The sequence below is a fragment of the Mirounga leonina genome, unplaced genomic scaffold (genome assembly GCF_011800145.1).
Source record: "Mirounga leonina isolate KUSES-001 unplaced genomic scaffold, KU_Mleo_1.0 Mir_173, whole genome shotgun sequence".
Taxonomy (NCBI): Eukaryota; Metazoa; Chordata; class Mammalia; order Carnivora; family Phocidae; genus Mirounga; species Mirounga leonina.
The window spans coordinates 76,080,103-76,093,688 of NW_023270447.1; the positions used below are offsets into that span (position 1 = coordinate 76,080,103).

The 13,586-nt window shown below is 52.6% G+C and overlaps 1 protein-coding gene across 1 annotated transcript in view; it reads right to left on the reverse strand.

Moving 5' to 3' along the window:
• NCMAP (non-compact myelin associated protein) overlaps positions 1–11,532 on the reverse strand; it is a 40,468-nt gene extending 28,936 nt beyond the window's left edge. The window contains exon 1 of the mRNA XM_035019478.1: positions 11,504–11,532. The gene's annotated coding sequence lies outside the window, so the exon portion shown is untranslated. The remainder of the gene's footprint in view (positions 1–11,503) is intronic.
• Positions 11,533–13,586: the final 2,054 nt, after the last annotated feature.

The window sequence follows — 13,586 nt, forward strand, 5'->3', positions numbered from 1 at the left end:
AATCAACGAATGATCTAGAACCACCCAGATCCCTGGAGATCCCAGGTCAATAAGATGAAGGAGGAAGAAGAAGAGAGGAAAAGGTCAAGCTATCCAGCTTCAAAATGTGTCTGAGAAAAAAAGAGTAATTATAATGTAGTTCCTTCTCCTTCCTGCTATGTCAACTAGGGGTTATATAACTGAAGCTCTCTGTGAGGTTCCCGTTAGGGGCCTCCAGGAGGCAGGGCTGGCCGGGACATAAATAAATATTCCTGTGCTCTCTGCCCCCGGGTTCGGGTTCTGAGCAAACACCACAGCCTGCATCACACCCGCGGAGGCCGTGACAGGGAGGAAGCCCGGCAAGGAGTGAGTTCTGGGCTGGGAGTCAGGAGACTGGTGTTCCGGGCCCAGTTCTGCCTCAGAGGATGTGGATGTTAGGGGATGAGCTTTCATGGCAGAGTGACCTGGGAGGAAAGATTCCAGCGGGGGGCGGGGGGGCCCCACAAAACCATCGGTCAGTTGTCCTCAGAGATGGAAGAAAGCCCCCTCCCCTCCCCTGGCCTGGCATTCGAGGCCCTTCACACCTTCTGCTGCCTCCTCTCCCATCCCAGCATGGCATCCACACATTCCGTACTGTGACCCTTTAGGAATATTGAGCTTTCCTCCCCTCAGGGTTTGTCCCCTCTCTTGGAAGGTACTCTGCCCCCTGTGAACTGGCAGTGTGCTGGAGTCAACCTACGTCCACCTTTTAGAGTTACCCTGGCCTTGGATTCCAGCTTAATGGAGTCACCTTGGCCTTGTGACCTCTTTTGAGCCTGTGTCCTCATATGCAAACTGTGCTTGGTGTTTCCTGTCCAATTCCTGGTTGCAACAGTCAAATGAGATAAGAATTGTTAATAGTAAATGCCAATCACTTAGCCTCGCTGTATAAACCAGGAATGTGGAAGCGTTTTGCATATAAAAGTCATTTAGCAAAGCAGGCCAAACCCTAGCAGAGCGCCTGCTTGGTGGGCACCAGAAACGTTGGCCTCCTTGTCCTCGAAGGCCTGCCCAAAGCCTCCCCATCAATCTCAAGTAGGTCGGTCTCTTCTGAGAATCTTCACAGCATGTCATAGGGACCTGGGTTAGAGCACTCAGCACACGAAAGTGTAATTAGTAAACAGGTGTGCCTTCCCTTCTACTCTAGGAGCTCCCTGGGGGACAAAGCCTGCCTTAGAGCCATATTGTGAGCACTCAGCACTTGGGGGAGGGGGGTGCTGCCATTTAAGAAGACGCCTGAGTGAATCAATGAATGAATGCACTCACACAGAGAGGCTTCATGGGAGAGATGGGCTTAAGCAAATGCTAAGGAAGGGTCAGCTCTGAACGTGCACTGAGCTCTCCAAACTCTGGCTCCCTGAGCTCTAGCAATGGCCATCGGAGCTCCCCACTCAGCTCCACGCAGACTTCCTCCACTGCTTAGACTTGGACCCTATTTTTCTAGTAAAAAAACCAGGATACTTGGCCTCGCAAAGGATTTGGGGGCCATGAAGAGTCCAAGACGGGATCTGGGAGCAATGGCATGGAGACAGAGAAACTGAAGGACTCCCTAAAAATCTGCTTCTTTTCTTGCTAGGACCTGTACCCCCACCCCCCTTTAATATGCTTTGTGATGCAAATAGCATACATCCTCCTTGTAAGGGACAAGGAGTTAAGGATTCTTCTAGAAGAGATGACACCTAAGGAAGGACCAGGTGAGAATGACCAGACAAAGCTATCATCGGTATTCCAGACCCTGGCGCTGGAAGACATCTGGACGCCAAGACCCCTTGGCTCCAAGGAGTTAATCCCTGGGCCCTTGTCTTTGTTCCAACAGGTCCGGGTGCCTGAGAGGACACGTACACCAGACCACTGCCCTCAATAAAACCCGCCAGGCCCCGAACAAAGACGAGATCCCCTCCTTTCTTTTCGGAGTCTCCCAGACTGTCTGTATCTGCTCTCTCTATCTTCCAGAAACTCTGTTTTCATCTCCTACTGGCTGGAGTTTAATTTCTATCCTTTGTGAAGCCAAGGCCCTCCCTCTTGGCTGGTCCTGTGGGACCTCCTCTGGGTCCCCGGACTTGGCCTGCCAGCATCAGAAGGTAGAAATACTGGAATTTCTAGGATAGTCCAGTGGCTTATGAGTCGTAGACTTATTTGCATAGTACCTGGCCTGGCCACGCACCCAGCATACAGTAACTGTCCAACTACTGCCCAGTGGATTGGGGACAGAGTGTTTTTTACTCCATCGTGGGGCTGAAGGAACAGAAGCCACCAGCCTCTTCCCTGGGGACTCACTTGTTGCAAAAGGAATTCAAAGTATAGAGCTGCCAAGCCCTTCGTTTTCTGCATGGTGTCTCTCCGCCACTCCAATCCCATCAGTCACTTCTGACTTGGTCTTGGCAACCAGCATCTTTCGTGAACTTTTCTCGGCCTTCTCCACCAACATTTGTCTTCTCCCTCCCTCGCATCCCAGGCAAAGGGAGCCACTTCCTTTCTCCCAAACTCAGTGCTTCCCATTCCTGGGAAGGGGCTGCACAGAATCTTCCATCCCACGTGATCCTCAGCAGTGTGTCCCGGCCACTCCGCCCCCCACGAGGCAGGGTCTACTTTTCTCCACTTGCTTGAATCTAGGCGGGCCCTGTGACCGCTAGGCTCACCAGAATATGGTGGACAGCCCTTAAGTGGCAGCTTCTGCTTCCCGAGTGCTTGCTCCTGGAAACCTCCCTCTGGGAACCCAGCTGTCAGGCCGTGAGAAGCCCCTAGGCCCATGGGGAGGCCACAGGTAGATGTTCTAGTGGACAGCCCCAGTCGTGCTCCCAGCTGTCAGCCAGTCTCAACGGGCGGCCGTGGGAGGGAGCCACCTCGGACACCCAGGCCAGCCGAGATGCCTGAATATCTGATCGAAACCAGGGGAGAGACCCCAAGTGAGAACCTCCCAGCTAAACCTGGTCCACCTACAGAGCCATGAGACAAAAAATAATAAACGGTTGTTTGAAGCACCTTAGTGTTGGAAAGGTTGGCTCCCCAGCAACACAGAACCAGCCCATGACTCCAGGACTGTGTTCCCGCCTTGACCAAGCTAAACCTGCCTCGATCTTGAGACCTAACTCACCCCTCCTCCCCAGGTCACCTTTGCCACCTCTGACCACTTTTAATAATTGTTTGCACCAATCATGATGACTTTGTATTAAGATTTCTGGACCTACTTTTCCTTTAAAATATTTAACAGTTTAGGGGCGCCTGGGTTGTGCAATTGGTTAGGCCCCGACTCTTGGTTTCGGCTCAGGTCGTGATCTCGGGGTCATGAGATTGAGCCCCACATCGGGCTCCATGCTCAGCGCAGAGCCTGCTCAAGACTGTCTCTCGTTCTCCCCCTCACTCTCTCTCAAATACATAAATAAATCTTTAAAAAAAATGAAATATTAGGGCACCTGGGTGACTCAGCCAGTTAAGCTCAGCCTTCGGCTCAGGTCATGATCTAGGGTCCTGGGATTGAGCCCCGTATCAGACTTCCTGCTCAGTGGGGAGTTTGCTTCTCCCTCTCCCTCTGCCCCTCCCCCTGCTCCTTCTCTCTCTCTCTCTCAAATAAATAAATCTTAAAAAAAAAAAAGAAATGCAGCTACTATAAAAGAAAGACAATAAACCAAGCTACATATTCCATCTGAAGCGGAATTATTAAAGCAGGGGGACCAAGATTTTAAAGTAAAACATGGTAATTATACTAAGATAAGAGCAGACATGTGTAAAACAATGCAAGAACAAGGAGTCATAGGTGAGAACCAAGTCAAAATGTGAGCTATGTAAAATACAACATTTAAAATAAAGGGCACAATAGATGGTGTAAATATCAAGATGCATACAGTTGAAGCATTCACTAGTCAAGAGCAAAATCAGATTGAGAATTGTCCCAGAGAGACAGGAAAAGATAAAGAGGTAACAAAGGAAAAAGAAAAGCTGAGAGAGATGGAAAGTAGGGGTCCCAAAAGGAAAGGAAAATAAAACTGGAGAGAGGAAATAAGGAACGAAACGATGGAGATTAAATGTTCCAGAATTAAATAAACCTGGATGGACTCAGATTGAAAAGGCTCCTAGAGCAGCCAACAGTAGAAATAAGGAAAAATCCACACTGATATGGGGTGACATTGAGACAATGAAAGACAAAGAGGAAGAGCAGGGAGAGAGAGAAATAACATAGTAACATCCCTTACAAAGGAACAAGAAGCAGACTGCCATTCTACCCCTCAGTAACAAAAGGAAGTCACAATGTTACTAAGAATTGAAAAGAAAACCCTTTCAATCCAGCATCTTAAAGCCAGCCGAAGTGTCATTCAAACATGAGGTCATAATAAAAATATTCTCAGGCAAATAAAGCTGCAGAAGGTCGAAGACACAGGCCCACACTGAAACTCCTCTTGGAGGAAATACTTAGATAATAAAAGAAAGAAACCCAGGAGACTCTGCAAGAACTAAGGGAAGTGCACGATTCAGGCAAGGCTCAGGGCAAGCCTCGGAAAGAGTACTCGGCATTTGAGGTAGGAAGGGGTTTATACACCTGATTCTTTAAATGTATTGGAAAGGCTGAAGAATTCCACAACACTGCAGACCTGGCCAGACTGGGGAGCTGTGGAGAGCACCCACCATAATCAGGAAAATGGGAGAATCCCAATGCTGCCCCAAACTGTCGAATTTAAGGACACAGTGGCCAGAACTGTACGATCAGGATCTGGAAGCTGATCGGCTGTCCCGTGCAGATCCTAGAACTCAGAGTCTGGCTCTGGTGTTAGCAACACCCTTGCTCATCTCTTCAACCAAGAGAGGGCCAGCCTTGGGCTCAGGCATGGGGAGGTAGCTGTCTAGCTAGAATTTAATGACACTCATCTCCTTCAGGTAAGTTGTTTTGTTTATCTTTTGTCCATGGCAACTGATACTGTTTTTTCTATTTTCAGAAGTGACAGAAAATTTCTGTTTCAAATAAACTGATTTTTTTTTAAAGATTTTTATTTATTGGGTGCCTGGGTGGCTCAGTTGGTTAAGTGACTGCCTTCGGCTCAGGTCATGATCCTGGAGTCCCTGGATTGAGTCCCACATCGGGCTCCCTGCTCGGCAGGGAGGCTGCTTCTCCCTCTGACCCTCCCCCCTTTCATGTGCTCTCTCTCTCTCTCATTCTCTCTCAAATAAATAAATAAAATCTTTAAAAAAAAATAAAATTACTGTGTTTCCTTTAAAAAAAAGATTTTTATTTATTTATTTGACAGAGAGAGACATAGCGAGAGAGGGAACACAGCGGGGGGAGTGGGAAAGGGAGAAGCGGGCTTCCCGCCGAGCAGGGAGCCTAAAGGGGGACTCCATCTGAGGACCCTGGGTTCACGACCTGAGCCGAAGGCAGACGCTTAATGACTGAGCCACCCAGGCACCCCAGTAGCTGTATTTTTTAGGTGTCTAATTACTTTGTCAGGTGAGTTCAAGTTCCCTTGGGGATACCAGCTATCTCTCTGGCAATGCACCCTGGGGAAGGGCCAAAGGCACAACAGGAGAGGAAAAAGGATGAGCCGCAGGGCAGAGAGCCACACAGACACCCTTGGTCACTCTGGCTGGCATTCTGCCCGTGTGACTCTCAGGCTGCACCTCCGACTTCCTAGCGGGACAGCAGCCTGGGCGGAGGTGGACTCTCCGAGTGGGATTCCCCAGGCTAGAGGTGAGGGTGGTAGGGGGGTGTTGGTGGGACAGTGAATGCCTGGGCCTTCACCTGTTCTATTCCGTTCCTAACCCCAGCTTTGAGCTATCCCAGACCACTGCACAGGAGCGGGACCGGAAGCTGGTAAGCTTCCCTAGGGAGCAGGCCAGAGCAGAGGTTAAGAGGTCAGGCTCTGGGCTCAAACATTCATTCATTCCGCACTGAAGGCTCGTACATACCAAGGCACTGTGCCAGGTGATGGGGAGACGGTGGGAAACAGTCCCTGCCTTCATGGATGTTATGCTCTGACAACCAACTAGCAGACCCCAGTCCCAATCCTGGCACTGCCAGCTGGGGAACTCACGTAGTCTTCCTAAGCCTCAGTTTCTTTATCTGCAAAATGGAGATGATCACAGTGTCTATTCATAGGGTTACTGACAATGCATGCCGAGGGATTAGCACAGTGACCCGCACACGGAGAGGACGCAAACGTGTTAATTATTGTTATTATTATTACGACCAACGATACTGATACTGGGGACTAGGTAGGAACCTGGAGCTATTTCTAAAAGATAAATGGATCCTCTTTGTCCTCTGGGCAAACCGGTTCTCCTAAGGGTCTGTGATTGGAGAGAAGGCCCACGTGGGGCATGTAGAGCTTTGGAGAAGGAGGATTCAGTGGGCTTGACCCCTAAAAAGTTTAGGTCAAAAAACTGCAAGGCAGGGAGTGGGAGGAAAAACAAATCAAGTTCCCTTTTCCAGAGAGAACTATTAACGCTGCTCCAGGTGCTAAGATTTCAGATAACCGGTCGGTCGTCTTTTTTTTTTTTTTACCTGCTAAAGAGCAGTGCAATGAGGAGGCTAGGACCCCCCCCCACCCCCCCAGCGATGAGCTTCTGCTGGAATCCCAGCCCTGTCAGGTCTGGGGCCCACGCTGCCATCGGCCGCGGGAGACAAAGTGCTCAGGGACCACAAAAATGTCTTCATTTCTTTCAAAATCAGAAGAAAAGAGGAACTTTTAGGTTGAAGAAATTTTTTTTTAAATTTATTTATTTGAGAGAGAGTGTGTGAGTGCAAGCGGGGGAGGGGCAGAGAGCGAGGGAGAATCCCGAGCAGACCCTGTGCTGGCAAACCGCTCAGTCTCATGACCCCGAGATCATGACCTGAACCGAAACCAAGAGTCAGATGCTCAAGCGACCTCGCTACTCAGGCGCCCCAAAGGAAATGTTTTAATATACCCACGCAGTCATAAATACAACTTTTTAGTATTCTTTATGGAGGAAGGGGCCCTTGAAGGCAAAATTGCCTTGGGCCCGGGGAAGTCAGAATGCATCCCTGGTTGCCTCTGAACCCTGGTACGGAACTGGGGCACACCACTGCCGGCCTCCCGGGGCGCTGTGGTGTTACAGCCGCGCGGCGAGAGGAGCATTTAGCACCGTGGGTGCACCTGCTAAGCGCTCGGCAAACGGGAGTGAACCTTTGTCTCCCTCCGGGACCTGCAGCCTGAAACCCTAGGAAATCGGGGGGAGGATAATGGGATGCGGTACTGCACTGGGGAAACAGGTTACACGATTGCTTTTTATTGCACAACAGACTGAAGGGAGAACTCCAGGGGCCGCCACAATGGAAGCTTCAAAGCCAGGCCACTGCGCAGTGCTGGGGGGCTGCATGGAGCCGGGCGCCCAGCAGCAGACAGAGCGAAGTCTGAATCGCCAGCACAGGCCAGGGGCAGGTGTTAGCCCCGAGCGGAATGAGGGAAGGAGTGAATGAATGAATGGAGTGTGAACTGTGGAGGAATTTTTATTTATTTATTTGAGACAGAGAGAATGAGAGACAGCATGAGAGGGAGGAGGGTCAGAGGGAGAAGCAGACTCCCTGCCGAGCAGGGAGCCCAATGCGGGACTCGATCCAGGGACTCCAGGATCACGACCTGAGCCGAAGGCAGTCGCTTAACCAACTGAGCCACCCAGGCGCCCATGTGGCGGAATTTTTAAAAATTCTGAGGCTGTTTGCCTGAAAGGTTGGCTCAACAGTTCCCAAGACACAAGCTTCCCTAAAGGGGAAAGGAAACTGATACCCATTAAGTGATTGCTGGGGCGAGTATCCTCTCCAATAAATTAGGAAACTGAGGCCCAGAGAGGTGCCGTGGCTGGAACAAGATCCCACAACTCCAAAGCAGAGGCCCAAGTCCTTGCTCCTTGCCTAGGCTTGCTGCTGACTTCGGCCCGATGCCGCCCTGGAGCAGGGCACGCTGGTCCTCCAGGGTTGGCACGGCCCTCCAGATGCCAGACCTCTCGCACCACCTGCTCCACCTCCTCGAGGCCCCCAGCAGCTCCCACGGGACCTGGCAGCGCCACCGAGGGCCCCTGCGGCTCAGGAGTGGCCAGGCCTGGCAGGAGGCCCCTCAGACGGGCCTTCAAGCTGGCTGAAGAACAGGCCTCTCTGTCTTAGAGACTGGCACACCCTCTTTTCCTTCCTTAGGCCAAACTGCAGCCACCAAGCCCGGGGAGGTTCAAACCACATGAGAAGTTCCAGACCCGCTGCCACACTCCCCAGCTTTACCTACGCCCCAGCCCTGCTCAGGAATCCACAGCCTCTCTCTCTCTTTTTCTCTCACCTTGGCTCGGTCCCCCTCCTTTCTTCCTGCCTCCTCCTGCCTGCCTAGGATCTAGAATTCCGATGAGGCATTTGTTTGAGAGAAAACAAAGAGGCAGCCATCCTGCCAGATCCCAAAGCAAAGAGTGGGCTGCCAGAAGCCAAGAGACCGACGACCATGAGCAGGCTGGATGCAGGTGCGGAAGGCGATGGGGGCAGGCTGAGCGGGGCCTGGCGGCTGTCCAGGACAAATAAACACGCTGCTGCCTCCGGGCGGCCTTCAGAGGCCCTTCTGTGGAGGCCTGCAGAGCGTGCATCTCCACACAGGCACTTCTGACAGCAAGAGTTCAGCCTAGGCTAGAGGAGAGGTCCCTGTTTTGATGATTTCTCTTCAAGATCAAACACATCTTTAAAAAAGACAAAGTGAACATATGGCACTTTCCGTTTTTCTTGTCATCAGACGTGAGGGTGTCTTTTTTAACTACAAGATTTCATTGGGCCACTTAAAATCCACCTTTCTTTTTCTAACTTTTCATTCCATTTTATTGGAAGATCAGAAAATGAAGGCAAGTGTGGCAGCATCTTCAATTCCCAGAGTTTCGGAGCCCGCTGTAGTGACGGAGCACATGGAATCAGGAGACTCGGGGTCCCCCCCATGCTCCATGGCTGAGCACAGCTCCTGCTTCCGCACCTTCAAACGGAGGGTGCCCTCCTTTACTGTCCAGGGTCCTTGTAGCCCTTGCACACTATGACCCTGTGTCCCAGGGGCAGTAGGATGGGGATCAGCGTGCACGTCGCTTAGCTCTTCGGAGCCCCGCGGGTCTCTGGGGCACTGATGTATCGGGGCAAATGGCAAATTAGATTATGAGCAACTATGGAAAGTGCTACGAGGAGAAGCTTTGAACCTGGCTCTTTTGACGGGTACAGTGCCTCCTGTCTCCTGTGGATACGTTCCCCCAACCCCTTGCCTCCACCTCAGACCTTCGCTTCTCACGCCTTCCTGGTCACCCCGGGGAGAGAGAAACCCAACACGCTGCCTTTCCAGGCCTTTAGAAAAGCAAAAGTCCCCTCACTTTGCTTAGAGGATGGTTCTACTCCCAAAGACACAGCTCCCTCCTGGCCTGAGGCTGGCCACAGTCCATAGTGCGACAGGGAGCTTGGGAGCCAGCCACGAGGATTTGCTCTTTATTTTTTTATTTGTATTTATTTATTTATGTTTTTAAAGATTTTACTTATTTTTTTGACAGAGAGAGACACAGCGAGAGAGGGAACACAAGCAGGGGGAGTGAGAGAGGGAGAAGCAGGCTTCCCGCAGAGCAGGGAGCCCGATGCGGGGCTCGATCCCAGGACCCTAGGATCATGACCTGAGCCGAAGGCAGACGCTTAACCGACTGAGCCACTCAGGCCCCCAGGATTTGCTCTTGATATAAAACTATTACAGCAGATTCCCCGAAAGATGGAGCACATTCCTCTAACCTGGTTCATTGTGTGCCTCGCTCATCACACACACCCAGTGGCTGGCTTCCTTGGCACCATGCGGCCCCTTTCTACCATCTCACCATGAGCCTGCATAGAGACCAGCAGGGACAAGGCGAGGAATGCCCCACCCCATGAAGGGGGCCAGGGACTCCTTTCCCTTGTCATCTTCTGCTCCCATCAGGTACCCAGCACCCCTTCCTCCCCTTACCCATATGACTTTGAGATGGACACTTAGAGGATGTGAGAAGGCTATCCGACCTAGCTATACCACCAGCTCCTTCCCCTACCCCTGTGTGGCTGCTGGGATTCAGGATCCCAGGAGTTTGAGGGCCCTTCCCGACCTCTATGCTCTGGATATGCTCATCACGTTACCTTCTGCCCCATACGAGGGAGGTACTCCCGATCTGTTACTTTGGGCTTCTGTTTACACTGTTTCACCCCCCTGGACCACCATCTGCTCTATCCATACTCATCCGTTAGCATCTGGCCATCTCTAAATTCGCTATTTGTTGACTACATACCCATTCATCGTTCATTCAATCAACAAATATATAGTGAGACCAACTATATGCCAGGCACCACACTAGTGCCGGGAATATAGAACCAAATAGACATTGTCCCTGCCCCCAAGGAGCTATAGTCTAGTGGAAATTAATAGTTTATGTTTGTTGAGTGCCTACTACATACAGACTCTGTACGAAGTACTTTACATGGATTATCTGACTTAATGTTTCAGAAAAACTGCTTCTTTTAAGGAGTACATCAAACGGGACCATTGAGGAAGGAAGGTTTTGCCCCAGGCTAAGTTAGCCACTGGCTAAGGGGCAAGGATTCCAACGCCCAGGTTGACTAATGCCAAAGCACTAGCCCTTAAGCACTGTGCTTTCTTTCCCTGCTCCACTCAACCCCATCTCCTCCAAGAAGCCTTCTGGATCCCCCTCCCAGACTAGAGGACTTCCTTGGACCCTCTAAAGGAGCCCTAGTATTTGACACACCCAGCTCCTCCTCCCACCAGGGGACCCAGACCATAGAATAGTAGCTGCCCCTGCGTCTTTCCTCTGCAGCAGCTTGTCCAGTGAGCCACCCAGCAGCTGCTCCCACGTGTCTACTGAATTTGCTGATCTGAACCAGAACCCTGGGTTCCTCCCCCTGTTCTATTCCTCCTAGAATCACAGATCTTCCTCCCAGAGAGGTCTCCGCATAGGGCAGACCCATCAAGATGCCCATTTCACAGATGAAGCAAACCCAGGTCTCGAATGGTTCCGAGTCCCTTCTACCTCCTGGCTGGCCAGGTCAGCTCCCCTTTCTTCCGGGCAGTCTCAGGATCTCACAAAGAGGCTTGGTGAGCGGTGGCGGGGGGGGGGGGGGGGCGGGAAAGGGATTGACCTACCTACTGGATACCCGGAATATCAGCCCCCAAATGCAGGTTGGTTCCCAGGGCGCTTCTCGGCGCTCCGCCGCGCGTGTTGGGCACTCTGGGCACCTTGACGCACGCCCCATGCCACCTCCAAACCCACGCGAGATGATCAACTTCCCTCCCCCCGGCCCTGACCGCTGCCCTCGCGCGCACCCCGCAGGCCCTGCCTCCAGCGACAGTGCGGCGACACCGGGAACCCCTCGGCCCCCACGCCGGGGCTCTCCTTCGCCGAGCGCGGCGGGCAGGTGGACCGCGAGCCGCCGCGCCTGAGCCGGGCCGCCCGCGCTCCCCGCAGCCCCCCGCAGCCCCCCGCGTCCGCGCGTCCCGGGGCCTCTTACCTGCGCCCGCGAGCCGCCAGCCCTGCGCCGCCGCCCGCTCGCCCGCCCGCCGGCGCCACCGCGGCCGCCCCGGCTCTACCCGCCCGGGATCCCGCCCCCGGCCCCGCCCCGCCCGGCGCAGGTGATCCCGGGGAGAGGCCGCGCTCGCCCCTCGGTCCCGGCGCTGCGGGGACCGCCCCGGGGGCGCCAGGGTCGGGACACTGGAGTGGCGGCGCCTCCCCGTGGTGTCCTCGCGCCTCTCCCGGGCCTGGGTCCTCGTTGGGATTCCGGGTCTGGCACCTCGGGGACGCTCAGTCCAGCAGGCCACACGTCTCCAAGGGCCGAAAGGGATAAGGGACCTTCAAGATACCCCGGGACAGATGCAGGTAGGTGTCTTTTTTTTTATAAAGATTTTATTTATTTATTTGAGACAGAGAGAATGAGAGAGAGAGAGAGCACATGAGAGGGGGGAGGGTCAGAGGGAGAAGCAGACTCCCTGCCGAGCAGGGAGCCCGATGCGGGACTCGATCCCGGGACTCCAGGATCAAGACCTGAGCCGAAGGCAGTCGCTTAACCAACTGAGCCACCCAGGCGCCCCAAGTAGGTGTCTTTAAAGTGGGACTGCGTTAACCTGATTGAAAGGTTTGGGGGCAGGTTGGTGTTACACCAGGTTTGATAGCTGGCAAGGGTCAAAAACTCTGCCCTGTAGAATCAAGGCCCCTCTTCTCTATCAGTCTGTGTGGTTCATTGCTGTATATATGCCCCCCCTCCCAGCCCCTCCATTCCCCCAGCGCCCCCCGCCCCCCGCCCCTGCAAGCCGGCCACACCACAACCCATATGTACAGAAAGAGGGAAGGGGTCTTAGAGAGAAGAATCCCGAACACTCTCCTTTTATAAATGGGGAAACTGAGGCCTGGGAAGCAGAGGTGAGTTGCCCAGAGTCACGCAGGTTAGTGACAGAACCAGGAGTACGTTCTGCTTTTTAATGATTTCCAGAAAACCAGGGTTCTGGGCCACTGTGTTGCCATGGGCTCCCTCTGGGATGCTGTCCAGGCCTTGACAACGTCCTCTCCAGTTGGCTGAGAACGAAGAGTCCACTGTGTTTTCACAGGAAACTCCATGGTAGTATTTATTAACAAAGATTAAGAAGGTTCTACTTCCTCACCAGAGACATGAGACAATCCTTGGCTTCAAACACCTTTCCATGTGGAGAGGCAGACCTGTCCACAAAGCAGGAGCCATGAAGAAGGGAAGGGAGCCCAGGGAGAGACTGCTCAGGCCCTGAGATCTGAGATCTCTGGGGCCACTTCCAGATGCGACTAGAAGCTCTTGCTGGGATGTGCCTGGGGTCAAGGGCTCAGCAGTCCGGTGGTCTCAGGTTCCAATCCTGACTGCACTGCAAGACAGGATCATTTTTTAAACCTCTCTGAGACTCCGTTTCTTTTGGTTAGATGAAGATAATATACTTACCTCAGTATAGTTGTGATGAGGATTAAAAAAGGTAATGTTTGGGGCGCCGGGGTGGCTCAGTCGTTAAGCGTCTGCCTTGGGCTCAGGTCATGATCCCGGAGTCCTGGGATCGAGCCCCGCATCGGGCTCCCTGCTCAGCGGGAAGCCTGCTTCTCCCTCTCTCACTCCCCCTGCTTGTGTTCCCTCTCTCACTGTGTCTCTCTCTATCAAATAAATAAAATCTTTAAAAAAAAAAAATTTAAAAAAAAGATAATGTTTGTAAAATACTGGATAAATGGGAGAATTATCATGCTAAGTGATAGGGGCTAGGGAGGGGATGTGCTGACACAAAGGGGACCTTGGCATCTCTGGGTGGCATCATGGGATTTGATGGTCTTCAGCCTTCTGCCCTCCATGGCTCGCCCCACCTTCTGCTTTCTCTGTTAACCCAGGCCATAGGTCACCCACCACGTCAGACTGCCTTTGCCCACACCTACTGTGAGGGATTTAGGAACAGAAGCATCACTAGCCTCCCCCATAAAGAGTTGACTACGGTTGGTCATCTGAGCCAAGCCCAGCGACGCAGGAGTCTGAAAGGCTCAAGGCAACCTTTATCTTTCCAGGTATGCATTCATTAAGTCCTACTGAATGCGTT